Source organism: Macrobrachium rosenbergii, chromosome 39 (assembly GCF_040412425.1).
Source record: "Macrobrachium rosenbergii isolate ZJJX-2024 chromosome 39, ASM4041242v1, whole genome shotgun sequence".
Classification (NCBI taxonomy): Eukaryota; Metazoa; Arthropoda; class Malacostraca; order Decapoda; family Palaemonidae; genus Macrobrachium; species Macrobrachium rosenbergii.
In genome coordinates, this window is record NC_089779.1 from 16,819,833 (window position 1) to 16,840,567 (window position 20,735).

Below are 20,735 nucleotides of genomic sequence, written 5' to 3' on the forward strand. Positions count from 1 at the left end.
GAATTCACTGACTTGCTTTCTCTCTTAAGCTACGTTGACAGCTTCTCTCTCTCTCTCTCTCTCTCTCTCTCTCTCTCTCTCTCTCTCTCTCTCTCTCTCTCTCTTTGTTGTGTTCACGAATTCACTGACTTGCTTTCTCTCTTTAGCTACGTTGAAAGCTTCTCTCTCTCTCTCTCTCTCTCTCTCTCTCTCTCTCTCTCTCTTTGTTGTGTTCATGAATTCCCTGACTTGCTTTCTCTCTTTAGCTACGTTGACAGCTTCTCTCTCTCTCTCTCTCTCTCTCTCCCTCTCTCTCTCTCTCTCTCTCTCTCTCTCTCTCTCTCTCTCTTTGTGGTGCTCACGAATTCCCTGACTTGCTTTCTCTCTTTAGCTACGTTGACAGCCTCTCTCTCCTTCTGTGATGTGACATTCTCTCGGTGAGACGTAATCGTTCATGGTCTGGATAATGTACCCGATAATACGCGTCTTACATACAATTAGCGAATGAAATATAGCTAAAAGTGTTCGTGAACTATCGGTGATTAGCTTAATATCAGATTAGAGTGATAAACCGTCTAATAAGTTGTTTACGAGTGAATTAATAAAATCTGAAAATCATGGAGGAGTCAACCAATAGTGGCAAAAGGTGGAGAAATCTTGCATGCATAGGAGATATTCAATATGATGAATTGGCAGGAAGGGAACTTGGTTTGCTGATCGTGGAGATGAATTGCAACATCGACCAAAAAGATGTGAAATCATTCACAGACATATTGAAAGGATACGATCCTTCAAACTGGAGCAAATCTGTAGAAAATATAATGAAAATAATAGAAGGGATACCAATGAAAGTTCAAGTTATCAAAAGACTTATAAAGAAAATCTACAAAATCAACACATTCCATCAAAGAAAATAAGTACGGTGGAATTAGTGAATATATTGATTGATGCAATAGGCAAACGGATGCCTAAAGCATGTAAACTATTTAGAGTGTGGTATAGCATTGTAAATCCACAAAACCTGATTAGGAAATGCTATGCTTGCCACGCACCGACACACCCTTCATGTGCTGAAGTTGAGCAAAATAGAAATAAGGACACAAAAATATTTTGCTCAACATGTCTAGTATGGATAGACAAGGTCATTAAATCAAGACTTAATGTACAGATTGTGGAGGATGGAGGATGAAGAAGAGGAAGAAGAGGAAAATAGAAAAGAAGAAAATAAGACTGAAGAGAGAGAAAAGATTAATGAAAACAAAGAACAGGATAATAGTATGGATGCAGAGAAACTCATAGATTCTACATATGAGGCAATACAGCAACATACTTATGAAGAAATAAATTATGACATGATAAATCAAAATAAAATCCCAAAGAGGTTGTACCCGGATCTCCATACTGATGGGAAAGAACAAAAAAAAAAAGAAAGACACAGTATGCACCCTTTGAAAAGAGGGAATTGCAGGTTTGGTGAAAGATGTTATTACAAACATCCCAAGATATGTCACAATTATGAGATCTATGGCAAATGTGCATATCTAGATGGCTATGAAGAGGAATGCAGCGATCTACATCCAAAATATGTAGAAAATGGAAAGAAGGAAATGGATGTAGGTTTAATAAGAAATGTAGGTATATGCATCCTGTAGCCATGAAAACCAAAATCAAAATCAAATACATATAAAAATCAAGGTAAAAATGAAACAAATAAAGAAAAGAACAAAGATCATGTGATGAAGGCAAAAACAAGCCAACAACACATTATGAAATGTCAGCACCACGATATGAGCCATCAGCACCTAGATATAGCACAAGGAACAAGCAGTGTATCTATGATGCTAAGGGATGGTGCAGATATGGAGATAAGTGCAGGTTTATGCACAAAGTGAATAAATATGAAGCTGGAAGAACAAATATAATGGAAAAGTTGGATTTTTTAATGTACGAATTTCTGGAAATGAAAAAGATCAACATATCAGAACAGGAAAGAGACATGGGAAAATCCTTATTATTACCCATATTAGATAATGGAGATAATATGCAAACCATCATAGTGATGAACGCGCAGAGGGTTTAGTTTCGAGTAACTCAAAAGAAAGATAGAGTTCTTAGAAGAACTAACCCAAAATGAAAAATAGAAATATTGAATATAAGTGAAACCTGGTATTCCCAAGAGACTGGTAATGATGACCAGATAAAGGGTTTCAAACTTATAGATCAGATAGAAAAATAGAAATCAAGGGGGAACCATGATATATGGGAGAGATGCCAATCAAGGAAAAATCTGTGAGAAATATAGTAACACAGAATGTGAATTAATAGCGGTAGAATTTGAATCTGAAAAATTAGTGAACATTGTAATATATAGACCCCTAATACTAAAGAGTTTGACATAATAATTGAAAAATTGGATGAAATATGTAGAAATCACAAGGACTGGACTATACTCCTAACCGGAGACTTTAATTTTCCTTTTGTAGAATGGAAAGAACGAATAGGAGACTGTGGTTGTATTTATACATATAAAAAAGAGAGCAATAGTAGTGCAGAAGATAAGAGGCAATTTGAAAAGCTATTAGAAATGCTACTAGTACATAACATTCAGCAAATAAATCACCTACCAACAAGAAAGGATAATATTTTAGATCTAGTATTTGTGAATGAGGTGAACTATGTTAAAGAAATAATAGCATATAACACGAGTATTTCGGACCATAATGTCATAGAACTAACAGTCCGTTCCAGAACATACGAAAACAGAGAAAAGCAAGAGACGAAAAAATGGGAAGGATATGGAAAATACAATTTCTGAATATAAATTGGTCAAAAATAAATGAAGAATTAAACAAAGAATGGGAAAATATATTTGTAAGTGATGATATACAGGTAAATACCGATATATTATATAAAATATTAGAGGAAATAGTGGAAAATATATACCGAAGAAAAAAGTAACCATCAGTCACGAATTCCAAGAGACAGAAGGATCTTGTTCAGAAAATTAGAAAGTGGAAAAAGCTCTTGCAAAAGAAAAGAATGCATGGAAAGTGATGGAACTAAAAAGTAAGATAGAAAATGCAGAACAAAAGATTATACAATCAAAAGAAAATGAAAAATGGAACCTAGAAGAAATGACACTACAAAATATCAAGCAAAACCTAAAATTTTTTATTCATATGCAAAAAGATGAATAAAATAAGAGTAGAAATAGGCCCTCTAAGAATTGAAGGGCGATTAACGAATGAAAAAGGAAATATGTAACATATTAGCAGAAAGATATAAGAGTGAATTTACACCTAGAATTGACAATGAAGATAATGATACAGAAATAAGAGATGAAAATACTGAATACTTATCAGATATAGATATTACAGAAGCCGATATTGTGCAGGCTATTAATGAAATTAAAATGGATCAGCAGCAGGACCAGATGGAGTACCTGCCATATTGTTAAAGAAAGTGGTTCATTCAATCGCAAAGCCGCTAGCAATATTATTAAGACAAAGTATAGATACAGGCAAGATTTATGATGAGCATAAATTAGCATATATTACTCCTACTTTCAAAAGTGGTTCAAGACGTGAGGCAAGTAATTATAGGCCTGTGAGTCTGACATCTCATATTATGAAAGTATATGAAAGGGTAATGAAAAAATATAATGAAACATTTAATGAAAAATAGATTGTTCAATATAGGACAACATGGTTTTGTACCCGGAAAAAGTACACAAACCCAACTGTTAGTCCACCATGAAAGCATATATAAAAATATGATAAATGAAAAAGATACAGATGTGGTTTACCTAGACTTTGCAAAAGCTTTTGACAAGGTAGATCATAATATATTAGCGAAAAAAAATTAGAAAACATAACATTGTTGACAAAGTAGGAAGATGGATAAAAGAATTTTTGCAAAATAGAAAACAGATAGTGATTGCAAACGATGAGAAATCGGATGAAGCTCACGGTAATATCCGGTGTACCACAGGGTACGGTGTTAGCTGCATTGCTGTTTGTGATTATGATTGCAGACATAGACAGTAATGTTAAGGACTCAGTAGTAAGAAGTTTCGCAGATGACACAAGAATAAGTAGAGAAATTGCTTGTGATGAAGATAGGAACTCGCTACAAAGAGACCTAAATAAAATATATAAATGGGCAGAGATAAATAGGATGGTATTTAACTCTGATAAATTTGAATCAATGAACTATGGTGATAAAGTAGGAATGCTATATGCATATAAAGGACCTAATAATGAGACAATCACAAACAAGGAAGCAGTTAAAGACCTTGGTGTGATGTTGAATAGGAATATGTTATGCAATGATCAAATAGCAATTCTATTGGCAAAATGCAAAGCAAAAATGGGAATGTTGTTCCGGCACTTCAAAACAAGAAAAGCTGAACACATGATTATGCTTTATAAAACGTACGTACGTAGTCCACTTGAATATTGCAATATAATATGGTACCCACACTACCAAAAGGATATTGCACAAATAGAGAGTGTACAAAGGTCATTTACAGCTAGAATAGAAGAAGTTAAGGACCTTGACTACTGGGAAAGACTACAATTCTTAAATTTATATAGTCTTAAAAAGGAGAAGAGAACGCTACATGGTAATCCAAGCATGGAAACAGATAGAAGGAATTACCGAAAACATCATGGAACTAAAATTATCAAAAGAGCAAGCAGAGGTAGATTAATAGTGCCAAAAACTATACCAGGAAAATTAAGGAAAGCACACAGGACATTAATCCACCACGCACCAGCATCGATAATGCAGCGTCTATTCAATGTGCTACCAGCTCATCTGAGGAACATAACAGGAGTGAGCGTAGATGTGTTTAAGAATAAGCTCGACAAATATCTAAGATGCATCCCAGACCATCCAAGACTGGAAGATGCAAAATATACCGGAAGATGCGTTAGCAACTCTCTGGTAGACATCAAAGGCGCCTCACACTGAGGGACCTGGGGCAACCCGAACGAATTGTAAGGTCTGTAAGGTAAGGTAAGGTAAGGTCTCTCTCTCTCTCTCTCTCTCTTTGTTGTGTTCACGAATTCCCTGACTTGCTTTCTCTCTTTAGCTACGTTGACAGCTTCTCTCTCTCTCTCTCTCTCTCTCTCTCTCTCTCTCTCTCTCTCTCTCTCTCTCTCTCTCTCTCTCTTTGTTGTGTTCACGAATTCCCTGACTTGCTTTCTCTCTTTAGCTACGTTGACAGCTTCTCTCTCTCTCTCTCTCTCTTCTCTCTCTCTCTCTCTCTCTCTCTTCTCTCTCTGACTGTTGCTTGCTTTCTCTCTTTAGCTACGTTGACAGCTTCTCTCTCTCTCTCTCTCTCTCTCTCTCTCTCTCTCTCTCTCTCTCTCTCTCTCTTTGTTGTGTTCACGAATTCCTGACTTGCTTTCTCTCTTTAGCTACGTTGACAGCTTCTCTCTCTCTCTCTCTCTCTCTCTCTCTCTCTCTCTCTCTCTCTCTCTCTCTCTCTCTCTCTCTCTCTGTTGTGTTCACGAATTCCCTGACTTGCTTTCTCTCTTTAGCTACGTTGACAGCTTCTCTCTCTCTCTCTCTCTCTCTCTCTCTCTCTCTCTCTCTCTCTCTCTCTCTCTCTCTCTCTTTGTTGTGTTCACATTTGAATTCACCTGACTTGCTCTCTCTCTCTACCTACGTTGACAGTTTCTCTCTTTCTCTCTCTTTGTTGTGTTCACGAATTCACTGACTTGCTTTCTCTCTTTAGCTACGTTGACAGCTTCTCTCTCTCTCTCTCTCTCTCTCTCTCTCTCTCTCTCTCTCTCTCTTTGTTGTGTTCTGAATTCACTGACTTGCTCTCTCTCTTTAGCTACGTTGACAGCTCTCTCTCTCTCTCTCTCTCTCTCTCTCTCTCTCTCTCTCTCTCTCTCTCTCTGTTGTGTTCACGAGTTCACTGACCTCCCCTCTCTCTTTAGCTATGTTGGCAGTTTCTCTCTCTCTCTCTCTCTCTCTCTCTCTCTCTCTCTCTCTCTCTTGAAAATGCTCTCCCCGTAATTTCAATAAAAGTTCCATACGAAAGGCTGAAAAGGGGGCTTTTCTTATTTCATTTTGGAACTGGAACTGGAATTCAAAATTTAAGCCAAAGGGCCCAGCACTGGGACCTACGAGGTCATTCAGCGCTGAAAGGGAAATTGAGAGTAATAATGATTTAAAGGTTTATAACAGGATGAAAACCCCAAAGCAGTTGCACTACGAAATAATATTGTTTGGAGAGAGTGGAAAGCAGGATGGAAGAAAGAGAATATGAACGGAGGAAGAGTAAAAGTAATGAAAAGGGATTTGCAGTTAGGGGCCGAAGGGACGCTGCAAAAGAACCTCAAGTAATGTTTATATATATATATATATATATATATATATATATATATATACATATATATATATATATATATATATATATATATGTGATATGTGTATGTATGTATGTATGTATGCATGCATATATATATATATATATATATATATATATATATATATATATATATATATATATATATATATATATATATAGTTAACTTTGATTTAAAGGTTAATAAAACTTAAAACTTTATGCAGCATAACTGCGTCTTCGGAAGGAACCGTTGTTAACTATTCGTTTTTCCCTGAAAATGATTGTAAACATCAGTATTCAATTTCGTTGTTCCGGTTCCTGAATGATTCACAAGCAGTGAATCTATGCGTTACTCTCAAGAGTAACTGAACTCCTTAATCAACTGGTTCCTGTGTGGCTTTTCTTATTTTTTTATTTTTTATTTATTTTTTTTTATTTATGTTCCCCAACGTGGGGTGAAGGAAACACGGTCACTTTCGTTGCGGTATTTCCTGAGGTATTAGATAAAATTTAGGTCAAAGGTCAAGCGCTCTCAAAGGGAAACTGACAGCAAGGTGGTTTGAAAGGTGTAACAGGAGGAAAAACCTCGCAGTTGCACTATGCGACAACTGTTAGAAAGGGTGGAAAGTCAGATGGGAGAAAGAATATGAAAGGAAGTACAGTAAAAGGAATGAAAGAGGTTGCAGCTAGGGGCCTGAGGGACACTGCAAAGACCCTTAGGCAGTGCCTACAGTGCACCACGTAAGGTGCACTGACGGCACTAACCCGCCTCCAGGGTTCCTGAGGTATGTTTCCATTCATTTTTGAAACTTTGGTTTTGTGCAACAATGATGTACTTCATGATTGACGGACGGGTTTCGTAGTAGCTTTTTTGGGTAGGGGAATGAATCTCTCTCTCTCTCTCTCTCTCTCTCTCTCTCTCTCTCTCTCTCTCTCTCTCTCACAGATAACTTTTGTCCAGGCTCATTTAATAAAAAAAAAAATAAGTTTTTAAGGAATGTTGAACTCGCTGCAGACTGCGGAAGTTTTTTTTTTATTCGAGAAATTAATGAAAAAAGGCCCCAAAATATGACTGGAGCGAACTTGCTCTCTCTCTCTCTCTCTCTCTCTCTCTCTCTCTCTCTCTCTCTCTCTCTCTCTCTCTCTCACCCGGCGCACGGTGCTGCTTTTGCCCGCTTGCAAGCACAGATTGCCGGCCATTCAGGTAAAATGAACCGCGAAGCAAGAAAGGACTGAATGGGGATTATGCCGCTTTCTCTCCCCGAGATGGCGGGCGACGCTTGGTTAACCCTTGATGAGGAAAGATATATAAAAAATAAGAGAGGTTGAAAAGGCTGGGGTCGGCACCCCCCGCTGCGGCCTGCCATAACCTTGGCTGTGAGGGGCCTCACTTCCTTTTAATAGAGATATTAATAAGTGCCGTGTCGTCGTCGTACTCCTCCTTCTCCTCCTCTTCTTCTTCTTCTTCTTTGCTTCCCGTTTCTCTCCTCCTCCTCTGCCTCTTCTTCTCCTTCTTCTTCTTCTTTTTCGCGTCCCGTTTCCCTCCTCCTCCTCTTCTCCTTCTTCTTATGCTTTGCTTCCCTCCTCCTCCTCCTCCTCCTCCTCCTCCTCCTCCTCCTCCTCCTCTTCTTCTTCTTCCTCTTCTTTGCTTCCCTCCTCCTCCTCCTCCTCCTCCTCTTATTCTTTTTCTCCTTCTTCTTCTTCTTTGCTTCCCTCCTCCTCCCCCTCTTCTTCTTCTTCTTCTTCTTCTTCTTTTCCCTTTTCTTTGACTCCTCTTGCAGCCCCGCGCTTTCAGGAGCTTGGAATAAATTTGTACCCAGGGCTGCATTTTACGGACCCTATTCACATGCACTCCTGGCCTTTGCGTGTAAACATAAACACGTCCATTTGAAATTTACTTAAACTGAATTGAAATGAATACAGAGTTTAGTCCAAAGGCCAAGCGCCGGGACCTATGAGGTCATTCAGCGCTGAAAGGGAAATTGAGAATAAGAAGGCTTTAAATGTGCAACAGGAGGAAAACCTCAAAACAGTTGCACTACGAATCAATTGTGAGGATACGGTGGACAGTAAGACGGAAGAAAGAGAATATGAATGGAGGTACAGTAAAGGAAATGAAAGGGGTTGCAGCTAGGGACCTAAAGGACGCTGCAAAGAACCTTAAGTAATGCCTACAGGGTACTGTAGATTGCGATTTCTACCACAAGCCGTGATGAGCTCTGAAGCCACTCCCTCTTCGACACTTGTCAGTGGTGGATCCGTAGTCACAAACGGTTGTGTATGTTCGTCAGTATAGTCTCTGTGGTAAATACATTACAATTTCTAACGCTATGTATCAGTCCTTCGTCAATGGCTTCAGTCGAAACTGGTCTGGAACTACAACCCGTGTTTTACTTACTTAAAATCCACGAGGGAAAGATAAACAACGGAGTGCTGCAAGGCCTTTCGACGTTAGTCCTTTACTGAGCAGACTGCTAAGTAAAGGACTAACGTCGAAAGGCCCTGCTGGACCTCGTTGTTTCTCTTTCCTTCGTGGATTTTGTCTTTATTCATATATTCATCACGTTCCATATTTTCGTGATTCAGTTATACATACATACATACATACATACTGTATTACTGAAAATATATAAAACAATATAGTGTATTATTTAAAATATATAAACAAGAGCACTGCACTTACCAACTGCTCAACGTCCAGGCGTCAACCCGTCAAACTTCGCCTGGGATGACAGGCGCGCATCCCTGGGGGAAAAAGATGTTAAAATTATTATACTGAACGCGTCAATCATCCGAGCAAATGCCGAGAAAAAAAAAAAAATTTACGAAATTGGTTCAACCTAGAATAATGAAAACTGAGCTTTCGTTCCACACTTACACACACACACTCTCTCTCTCTCTCTCTCTCTCTCTCTCTCTCTCTCTCTCTCTCTCTGTATTATTCGATTTCAAGAAACAGTTCCTCCAGAGAGAAACTGAAGTTCAGCTTAAGGGATCCCAAGAATGAGCGACGTTCAGAAAACGCCAATAAGAATAGAATGGAATGTATGATTCAGCCTAAGGCAACCGCTGGGACATATGAGGTCACTCAGCGCTGAAAGGTAAATTGCAACTAGGTCTGAAAGGTGTAGCAGGAGGAAAACCTCGCAGTTGCACTATGAAAAAATGGTTAGAAGAGGGTGGAAAGTCAGATGGAAGAGAATATGAACGGAGGTAGAGCAAAAGGAATGAGGGAGGTTGCAGCTAAGGGCCGAAGGGAGGTTGTAAAGAACTTTAAGTAATGGCTACTGTGCACCACGTGAGGTGCAATGATGGCACTACCCACTACGGGACAACCTCTCTGACTAGTACTTTTTGATGCAACTGCGGGATTTTGTCAACAGACTATAGTAAACCCATGAGGGTTCCAACGGGAAATCAGCCTGTAGAGAGAAACAAATTATGGGGAAAGGTGATAAATATATCGATGTGAGGGAATAGAAAATAAAACCGATGGACATTGTTTCCGTTGGTAATGGTACAGTAATACACTGTTCACTCTATTCCTCCACTTCTGTAAGAGCTTTCTTGCTCACTTATTTTATAATTATTTCATTTTTGTGTTTTATTTATAAAATACTGTGTTTTAATACTCAATAAAATACAATGATAAACTGAATAGCAGTTTACCTGGTCCCCGAGCACTGACCACGGCAATGAAAATGAACTTGGATTTTTTACATTCTCCCGAATGGCAATTCCAGAGTCATTACAGTTCATACGATGAACTGTCTTGTCCCTTCGCGTGCCAAACGCAGGCTGGTTCGGGGAAATGAATTCACTACTAATTACGTGGGGGGGGGAGGGAGACTGAATGAGTAATGACCGTATTCCAGAGAGCCACTTAAGCGCAAAATGACATCACGGGCAATATTCTAAATGGAGCCACAGCTTACTTTTTATTTTTTTTTACTTTGCGAGGCTAATTTCTCTTTCAAGTGAAGAGCGGCTGTGGTACGGACAATTCGTCCGTAATTTGACGAACTGGTGTAACGCCTTTTTCCCCTCATTCTGAGAAAATAGGCTTCAAAGATTTTGATCTTATTCAAAGCTAGAAATCAGCTCATCTTCGAGGACACTTGGTTGGAAAACGTGGGAACGCAGACAGATGAAATTTTGACGTTACAGAGTATAAAAAACTGAGGCACTTTCAAACTCAAAAACCTAAAAAAAAAAAAATAAATAAATAAACGAGATACGCCAGTTATCCAAAACAGGGACGAATTGCATAATATGCTATCGCCTAACACCAAGGAATGAGGGAAAATTGTGCGCATTAGAGAAAACGGAAACCTGTTTTCTTTCTCATTCGCAGACCGCGGGTGGATATTAGGTTGGGATAGACTGCGTGGTTTCATCTGTACCAGACACGAAGGGAAACTTTAAAATGAAAGGAATTGGGACTGTTCTCTCCACGTTAAACTGTAAACCAGCCTACATGAAAGCGACGATATTATACGAATCTCAGTAACCAATTCATTCTACTAGTTTTCTGGAAACTTACCCATACAACAAAGAACTAAGAACTGTTAAGACAATGTTTAAAGAAGTTGCACCATGCTATGCAATGCATGTGGTTGCAATCGCGCCATCAAACGTAGGACGAGAAAATATGCAATATTTTTCCTAAAGTTGAAAGTGCAAAATCTCAGCTGAATGTCACTCGTGTTATGAATGTATGTTAACCACCAAATGATTAAAAAAATTATAATACATGTCTTGACAATATTAAATGGAGCAGTAATACGCCCACACCCGGCCCAGGCCATACGCTAGGTGTAGTAGACTGATGCGCACACCACCTATGTACACCGTCATGGATCAAACTTTCGGTCAAAAATATATAACCGAAGTACAACGAAAGGCAAGAATCAAATATGAATCAGATAACTGGGAATATTTGTATATTAATAGCCTATATGTTCTCCAAACACTCAAGCATTCAGCCAGGCTGTTAAAGTTAAGTATACCTTAGTTTAACCAGACCACTGAGCTGATTAACAGCTCTCCTAGAGAGGGCTGGCCCGAAGGATTAGATTTATTTTACGTGGCTAAGAACCAACTGGTTACCTAGCAACTGGACCTACAGCTTCTTGTGGAATCCGGACCACATTATACCGAGAAATGATTTTCTATCACCCGAAATAAATTCCTCTAATTCTTCATTGGCCGGTCGGAGAATCGAACGCGGGACCATCAGCCAGGCCGTATTCCTGGCGAATGTGAACAATAAAAATTTTTGCTGACAGCACCGATTTTATCAATGTGCCGAGGACTGGCAAAACCGGTGATCGGGAACCTACCATACTCCAAAACAAACAAACAAGAACCACACAAATGAGGCTACATATCCTGAACTTGAAACCTTTTTCATGAATAACAGAACAAGACCAGTAGTGCTACAATGGCTGGTCATAGACTAATGAAACCAAGATGTATCTAAACCAAGACTGAAAAAAAAAATCACAGTAATGCCCCAAAAATTGAACGCCTTCGAAAACTTACGAATACGCGAGAAGAAATTGAAGGAAAAATTCATAAAAGATCAAAAGACACATCGAGACCTTGTTATTCCAGGCTAAATCAGGAACTACTGCTCATGGTGTGCGTGATTAGGCTTATGCCGCCTTGCACCTCTATGTCCACCTCTACCAGCACCACAGCCACCTCTGACCTTCTATCTAGTATTCTGTTTCCGACATCGTCTTCCCAATCCCTTATTTTGCACTGATATACATCACTCTTACCTTCACCCATTCTTCTAATATAACCCCATCGAGCGGCAAGCAGAATCACTCACAAGCACTGTAAACAATAAACTTTGTTTTTATTGTGTTCACTCTTTTGAACAGAACTTTTTTCGACAAGGAGCCAAAATCTCGACAAACAACAAAGAATACCCCTCCCCATCTCCCGAGTTAAACCAAAGAGATTGACAGGCAGGTAGATAGATTACAAAAAACTACGCGACTTAGAATTGGAAATTAGTACATTTTTTCAACAATTTTCACTGGCATCACTACTTCGCATGGCCAATTTTATCAGCTTTCATATAACCACTAATACACTATGCAATGCATTGCCAAACAAATGACAAAAAAAATAGGAACAATATTCTGATTCCCGTACACTGACTGCAAATCTATCATTTTTTCCAACTGTCCACATAAGTAATACATCAGTTATCCACGTTCGCAATAACAGAAAACGCATCTTTTCTTAGTTGTAACTTAAAAGAAAATGTATCAAATTGGACACTCTTACTTAAACGGCATATTCCCCGACAGGCTCATTCAGAGAACAGCAGCGAATTGTCGAATTCAAAATACTTACGTTTCCAACTACATATAATCAGAAAATGAATAAATGAACATTTTATATAAAACGGGCGATTCTAATGTCAATTTTATGAACCAAGGGACTTTAAAATGCAGTTAGTTTTCATCTTACCTTCTTCAAGTGAATAAATAGAATTGATTTATCATAAAATCTTCAAATTATTCACTAATGCTCTATTCATAATTATCTCCGATGCTCGATATCAATGATTTTTACACAAGTTAAACTAATTAACTTGATAAATACAAGAAAACACACGAGTGCTTTCAAAACGAATCCATTACAGCACTGGGTATTAATGCAATCGATAGTCTATTTGGAAACGCCCCCTACAATGCTTTGGAAATTTAAACATAGAATACAACACGGCAATAATTTACTGCCATCATTAATTAATTTAAAAACCAGTCCCTATATATTTTTCAAGATGCTAATGTCTTTATTACCTTCCATAAAAATTGGCTGGACCGTTCGTCAGAATTCAACATTTCCTTGCCTTTCTTACTTTCTTACTGCACGTTATTAACTGACAATTTCCTAACATATTTATTAACCTATAACATACATGAATAATGTGACATATTTTTAGATAATTTATATTTTTTCTAGGTATACAAACTTGACCATTTTCTGTATGGGAATCCTTCAGCGCGACGTGGAAAAGGTCGATGAACTTGGTAACAAGGTGATTAACTGCTACTATGGTTGGGGGAGACCCTTAACTCGCCTGCCGCCACCAAGAAATATCCCCTTTGTCCTCATGGACAATGACGAGTGGTTGAGTCTGGAGCTACAATAAATTTCTGGTTTGTATACCCAATAAAACCACAAATTACTTAAGAATTATCGCTTGTTCTACAGGAATACAAACCATTGCCTTTTTGGTAGGGGGACTTGCTTACAAGGTGGGTGGTCTTCTCTGTCGACAGACATTAGTTATAAACCCACTCAAAACTGTCGTGATCCTGGTTGCAAGAGTCAACAAGGAGAGCTGTGATCCCTGTTACCTCCTACTCTGTCCGGCATAGGAATATCAGGTAAGGGCCTGAGCGAGGGTTCAGAGCCTCACCTCTTCCAAGGAAAGTACTGAAGAACCGTGTGCTACCTCTGCAAAGGTTGCAAAAGTTGGGAGGCAGCTGTATCTTGGGTTCAGAATATAGCTCTACCACTGCTTTCCCTCCTCCTTGTTAAAAGGAAGAGCGGAGGGAGTCACATCTGAACTGCTGAAGCTCTAAGACTTGTCGCTCAATCAAGTATTCACCTACATCTACACCCAGCCCAGCACATACTTGAACCGAGCTTCTGCTCAACAGTGGGAGTAAGATGGAAGAATGGAGAGAAGTGAGCCATTCTATCATCCAACCCCAGCTTTATGCTCTATGTGTATCTTAGGCAAGATGCTTTTCTGTCTGAAAGGAGCTGAGTGCCTACACAAATACTCCACAGGGTGAAATCCCTTAGGAAGGATAAGGTAAAGGTGGTCTGATACTTCAGACACCATTATCACCCATGTTACCAAAATGTTTCTCCAAAATTCAAGGAAAGGTTCCATGCCCCTGACTTTGTGGGCTTCTGCCCATATTGTTGGACTGACTTGTAATCAAATGATACAACATAAAGCCAGAAAGAAAGATTTTCCTAACACCTACTTCTCCCGTTTGCCAGTACTAACAAGAAGTGTCAACACTTGTTATAAGAGGTTGGGGCCTAATTTGGTAGCATACACAGCTAAGCAAAGGGCATAGAAGCCTCTCACTGGGATCGGCCATAGAGAAAAAAACAAAGCTCATATCTCTTGTTAGACTGACAATTCCAGAGTTTTTGGTGACAAACCCAAAAATAAATGAACACTAGAGTAATTCTAACTCTCCAAATACCAGATGAGAAGACCGTAATACTTGCCAATATGCTTCCCTCCCAACAGCAAAAGCCCCAGAAAGGCAAGACTAACTGAAGCTCCTCTAGCATTGACAGCTCAGCCACAGCCAAAAAATCTATGCCCTTCAGTCTGCAGGTCTGGATCCTGGCAGCCAGCTTTTTACTAAGGTGACTGAGTGGGGACTGGTTCAACAAAATCAGATGAGGTCCATGATCCACTGAATGGAAGTTCCAATTGGAGAGACAGTCCTATGCATCCACTCAGAAGATGCTCCGTTTCTCCTGGATGAGACAGTGGCCCATAGAGAACCTCTGGGAGCTGCAAAGTGCCAACAGAACCTCTGGGAGACTGCAAAGTGCCAACACATTTGGTCACACAGTGGGACAGAGAGAGAAAAAGAGAGAGAGTTGGGGAATTACCAATCTGCTTACTGACGTAAGTCACTATGAACATGTTGCTCAACAAACAGTCTTGGAATCTTGCAGGTCTAGAAGAACGACTTGACTTTCCAAAATGTTCAAGTGCCGATGCTTACGCTCCCCCAAGCTGTGGTTAATGGCAAGCTGAGCAAGAGGTGGCATGGTTGCATGTGAACAGATCATCCAAGTGCTAGTGTATACTGAGAGGGGATCTGTCACAAGCAAACCCACACTGGTACGTGCACAATCCACAGATCTAGCACATGTCAAACAAGATAGCTGTGCTAGCTCAACCAGAAGTACTTCCAGGGATGTACAGAAGAGCCTATCCTCCAAGCAAGGAGGAGGAGGAGGTTCTTAGCCAAAGCTAAATGATCAAGAAACACTGTGAAAGAGGGATTTCAGTGATGGCACATCTCCACAGATGACAACTGCATACCTGGAACTTTACTAGAATCAATAGATGTAGTCAGAGGCAAGTGGGGTACCCTGATCAGAGCTCTGATAGGGAGAAAGATTGTCCCTGGAAACCTAGCGGTAGGCTACCTCACTATTCCTGGGTCCACTAGGCCCATGGGAGGTGGTACACACAGAAGGTAGGGGAAGAGGCACGGCAAGGTGGGAAGAAAAGAACAAGGAGGATTCAGGAATTTCAAAAGGGACTTCCCCAACTGCCCCGCATACTTCTGCCACTCTGAGGAGGACTAACCAACATACTCCTTACGGGGGAGACGCAAGCGCAAGACCTGCCCTTGCAAAAGGAATACATCTTTGTTCTTGTTTTTCCTCCATCGCCAATGAAAAACAAATAAATAAACAATAACAAATATACAATACACAAATACTCAGTTCAACAGACAATCTAGCCAAGAGCACAGCATGATGTCTTCACTAGACGAAACCCAAAGAAAGAGTGCTTGGTGGCGGCAGGTGAGTGAGGGGTCTTCCCCAATCGAACCCCCTTACCCACCAGGTAAACCACTTTGTTATAAAGTTCAACAACAGTTTCTTGGTCACACTGAAGGATACACCAACATAAAAGACAATAATTTCTACTCCCGTTGAAAAAAACTATAATTTGCACTATATGCGATTTCTGTTGGTGATATCCAATGAATCACATTTAATCATTCAAATTTCCAAAGCAAACAAGAACATCCTAAAAAGATTTAGATAAGCACTACGTAAAAAGTAGGGAGGATGCAGTGTCTTAGGTTAGGTTGGCAAATTCTGTACCGACACTTTTCAAGAAAGGCACTTTTAATCTCGCACTTTCTTCTCCTTATGAGTGCTAGTGATTAGCCTACCTTCTGAATGTATAGAACTTCAAAAGTTCAAGGAAAGATACAATGCATTACTATTCTCCTTGCAGTTTAATACAGTTTTATCTATTTATTAATTCATTTTTTTCTTGTTTAATAAGTGAGTTCTTTTCTTTTTGTATTTCCCTTTACCTCCTCTTACTTCTTCCTACTAAACATCATATTCTTTGGAAGCTTGAAACTCAAGTCAATGGCCCCAGTGTGTTTGTTCCATATGAATAGATTATCTTCTGAATAATAAATAATAATAATAATAATAATAATAATAATAATAATAATAATAATAATAATAATAATAATAATTCCTAATACTGATAGTATTATTTACCAAGTTTCCCACTAAAGTAACCCTACAGGCCCTAACTGTTAGATATGCCCTAGTCTATGCTAAAAGGAGACAAAAATAAGTGACTCGCTCAAACATTGGTAAAATAAGTGCAATAGGAATGGAATGGAATAAAACATTTAGGCCAAAGGCCAAGCACTGTGACCTATGAGGTCATTCTGAGCTGAAAAGGAAATTGAGAGTAAAAGGTTTAAAAGGCGTAACAAGAAGTAAACCTCGCAGTTGCATTACGAAATAATTGTTAGGAGAGAGCTGAGTGAAGTAAAATGGAAGAAAGAGAGAATGAATGGGGGTACAGTAAAAGGAATAAATGGGGTTCTAGCTAGGGGTCGAAGGGACGCTGAAAAGAACCTTCAGTAATGCCTACAGTGCACAGCATGAGGTTCACTGACAGCACTACCAAATGGGGTCAAAAATGCTTAAAATAAGAAATAGCCTTAGAAGTAAGAAAAATGTCTTATTCAAGCATTTGATGGGGTAATTCCAAGCCGGCTGTCCGCGGTGAGCTAGACTGTGGCAATTGACGTTTTTCTATGTTATTTTACTTGCTTTACAAGAATTTAAAGTAATATTTTGTCGGCCGGCTGTAACTAAGCTGTCATTGACCTTTGAAGACTACGCGACTTGAATTGCCTGACGCAGGGTAGGTCTAAGCCAGCATTCCGCGGCAAGCCCCCACCCTCCATAGCTAATCGGCAAAATTGTAACCAGTAAACACCCTAAAAATACCAACATAACGTACCCTAGAGGTGTTTACTGGTTGCAATTTTTGCCGTATTAGCTATGGAGGTGGGGGGGGGGCGGGCTTGCCGCGGAATGCCGGCTTAGACCTACTCTGCGTTAGGTAATTCAAGTCTTGTAGTCTTCAAAGGTCAATCACAGTTTAGTTACAACCGGGAGACGAAATATTACTTTAAATTCTTGTAAAGCAAGTAAAATAACATAAAAAAACGCCAATTGCCACAGTCTAGCTCACTGCGGACAGCCGGCTTAGAATTACCTTTGATGGGATATTAATTTATCATACAGGCCTATTCTGCGTGTTTCTATTAGACACAGGAAAAAATAACTCTTTAAATTACACTTGCCACAAAGCCTAGGCCTAGGCCTACGCTACCTAAGACCAGTGATTAGACAAAGGCAACAAAACACTTAGGCCTATACACTAAAACACGGGTACGCCATAGTAATTAAAAGTGTCACAGTATTACCACAGTAATACTAGCCTATGATACTAGGCATATAAGTAGGCCTAAGTTAAAGATAAGGTAAGGTGAATGGCTTGCATGGTCACTTGGGGGTACAACTTCGGCCTACGTCAAAGGGTCACATAGGCCTACAGTAGGTTATCATTATAGACTTGGGATAACATTTATGCCTATATAACCAGTTTATCTAATTCATTTGAAAGAAAACATCTCGTTTCCATGAACGGAATATTTTCTTCATTCTAAAACTACATAAAATAATGGTAAAGTTGGATACAACATCGCTAATCAAAAGTTGACAAGTAGGCCTAATACCTGATCTATATTTCCAGCAACTTACCACATAATCGATAGGCCTACGTAGATTCAGGTTAATTACCACGTTTGAGTAAATAAATAATACACTTATACGACGGAAATGCCTCATAAACACACAAAATTACGAAAAAAACGGTACATGAGGAAACAACATCCACTGACACATGACATTAGATGCAACTACTGACATACTTTATTGTGATTGAAAGCCTTCCAGTAATGAATACAGCAAGTTTTTCCACTATTTTTCCGCCATGTTTGTAAGAGATAATATTTCAGCAAGAGCGACGCAGTTTTCACATTATTTCCCATTCGTGACTGATATGCTGTTTGCTGTTTTTCATATCTTTTTTTATGAATTAGCTGCATTATTAGCATACCTGAAAGAAAGATTTTGCAATACTCCAAAATCTTTCGGACGCAGCCTTTACAGTCACATTATGTGACTTTCTCTGTAACGCATGAAGCTGTAAAGTCACCAATTCGGCGCCAGGATAGTGTTTCGGCGGCGCCATTAATTAAGTCTCCGCTGAGCTTGTTTTCTTTGGTGACTTCCCGTTTTCTTCAAGCTAAATTAGTCACGCCTAAAACGTGCCAGGTCACGCATTTTAATCATTTTTACTTTATGGTATTTATACGAATGTCACACATTGTGTATCACATGTTTCTTCATTCACAGGCATCAAGACTGTATCTATATTGTGTCTCTGTATGTTTCGTATTGTAATTCGTACTCGTTCACTGTATATTATTGTTTATTGTTTCGACCTCAGGTCACAGTCAATTCCATTGTCTCTCACGGCCCGGCGTCAGTCGGCCGCAATATAAGCCGCCTGGATCTGTAATAAATCAGCAGTAGTAACCTTTACCTGCTCGTTTCTTTGACACCTTACAGTGGTGACCTCGAGTATCCCCGGAGCCATTAGCGGACTCACACGGCGACTCAGTCTTGGCTCCAGGATTTCTCAAAAAACGCTCTTAGCGGCCTAAACACGGGCGCTGTAACCAGCGTTTGAGCGTGCTGACTCGTCGCGCATGCCCACCAGCGTCACTAGCGGAACCACACGGCGCACGAAAGTGCGTACTGACGCGAGTATCCTACTCCCAAGGGGTCAAAGGAGCGAGCATGGACGCGGATATCCTCCTTCATGCAGTTAAACGCGGACCCCGCGACTCGAGGTTTACCTACCTCCCATCGCAGCCGCGCCCGCCCCCGCATCGAGGCCCTCCCCGCAACTCCACACCAGCGCCCGAACACACGACGGCCGGGCAACACAATCGCGGGCCGCCCTCACCTAAAGCTGCCGCCGTTCGCAGGGCAACCCATCGAGGTGGCTGCGCAGGGTGGAGAGCCACTTCAGAATCGCGGACTCACGGACGAAATCCTACAGGCCGACACAGTGCTCAACGCCCTTCCGAGGACGTACAACAAACTCATCTCGGTACCAAACACTCACCCTCACATACAGCACCACAAAAAGTTCCTCCTCGAAGCTTGCTCCTGCCCATCGCCGAGCGGGCCGCCTGCTATCGACCTTGCCAATAACCCACGCCACGACCCGATCCAAGAGACGCTTGGGGCATGGTCGTAGATCTCCTGTCAACACCAGTCTCGGGTGGCATTTGAACAAGCGGCAGGAGATAAGCTTCAGACGGGAAATTTTCCTTCGCCAACTCCTCCCGGAAGTACGCAACCAGATCGCTCACCCCACACCATGCCTGTCGAGGACCTCATAGAGGCGGCACAACACCTCACAGACCGTCAAGGCTTCACAGCGGCTAAAACCGGCCACTCAGCCGGTCAGCTGGCCCAGCCTGAAGAGGACGTAGAGCAGCCCGTCAACGCCATCGCCAACAGACGTCCACCGAACCACAGTAGACGGTGGTCCCCGGCTTCTGTCGCTATCACAAGTGGTTCGGAAAGGACGCCGAAACTGCCTGCCGCCCTGCTCGTTCAACCGTTCAAAAACGGGGTGGCGGCGGCCAGCAGGACAGGCCGCCATGGCAGCCGAAGAACCCAGGGCCTCAAAACAGTAGGTTTTTTACGCCCGCGACACCGTCTCCGGCAGGATGATGCTGGTCGACACAGGAGCCTTCAAGTCGGTCTTCCCAGCATCCAGAGAGGACCGCAACCAGACACCAGACCTGGCCGCTTCCTGACGGCCGCCAACGGAACCCCATCCCTCCTACGGCACCAGGCTCCTGTCGATCTCCATCCTTGGCCAGAATTACTCCTGGGACTTCATCGTCGCGGGACGTAGGAACCCCACCCTGGGGGCCGATTTTCTGGCGCACTTCGGCCTGCTAGTCGACGTGGGGCGCGCGCCCTCGATACCGACTCCTGCCGGTCTCTCCCGTTAACGGCGGACCCAGACCCACCATCAGCGCCGTCGCCCCACCAGTACGCACACCTTCTGTCGGAGTTCCCGAGGTGTTTAAGCCCGAGCCGCCAAGTCCCGGGGCCCCAGCCAAGCACGGCATATACCACCATATAGTGACTAAAGGGCCCCGACACATGAAGT

At 41.0% G+C, this 20,735-nt stretch overlaps 1 protein-coding gene across 2 annotated transcripts in view; it reads right to left on the bottom strand.

The window, feature by feature from the left end:
• Positions 1-18,424, bottom strand: part of LOC136825784 (excitatory amino acid transporter 3-like) — a 525,422-nt gene extending 506,998 nt beyond the window's left edge. Inside the window, exons 1-2 of one of the 2 annotated variants that reach the window (XM_067082663.1) lie at positions 18,236-18,424; positions 9,027-9,088 (exon numbers count right to left, since the gene is read on the bottom strand). The gene's annotated coding sequence lies outside the window, so the exon portion shown is untranslated. The remainder of the gene's footprint in view (positions 1-9,026; positions 9,089-18,235) is intronic. The other variant, XM_067082665.1, reaches the window with a different exon arrangement.
• Positions 18,425-20,735: the final 2,311 nt, after the last annotated feature.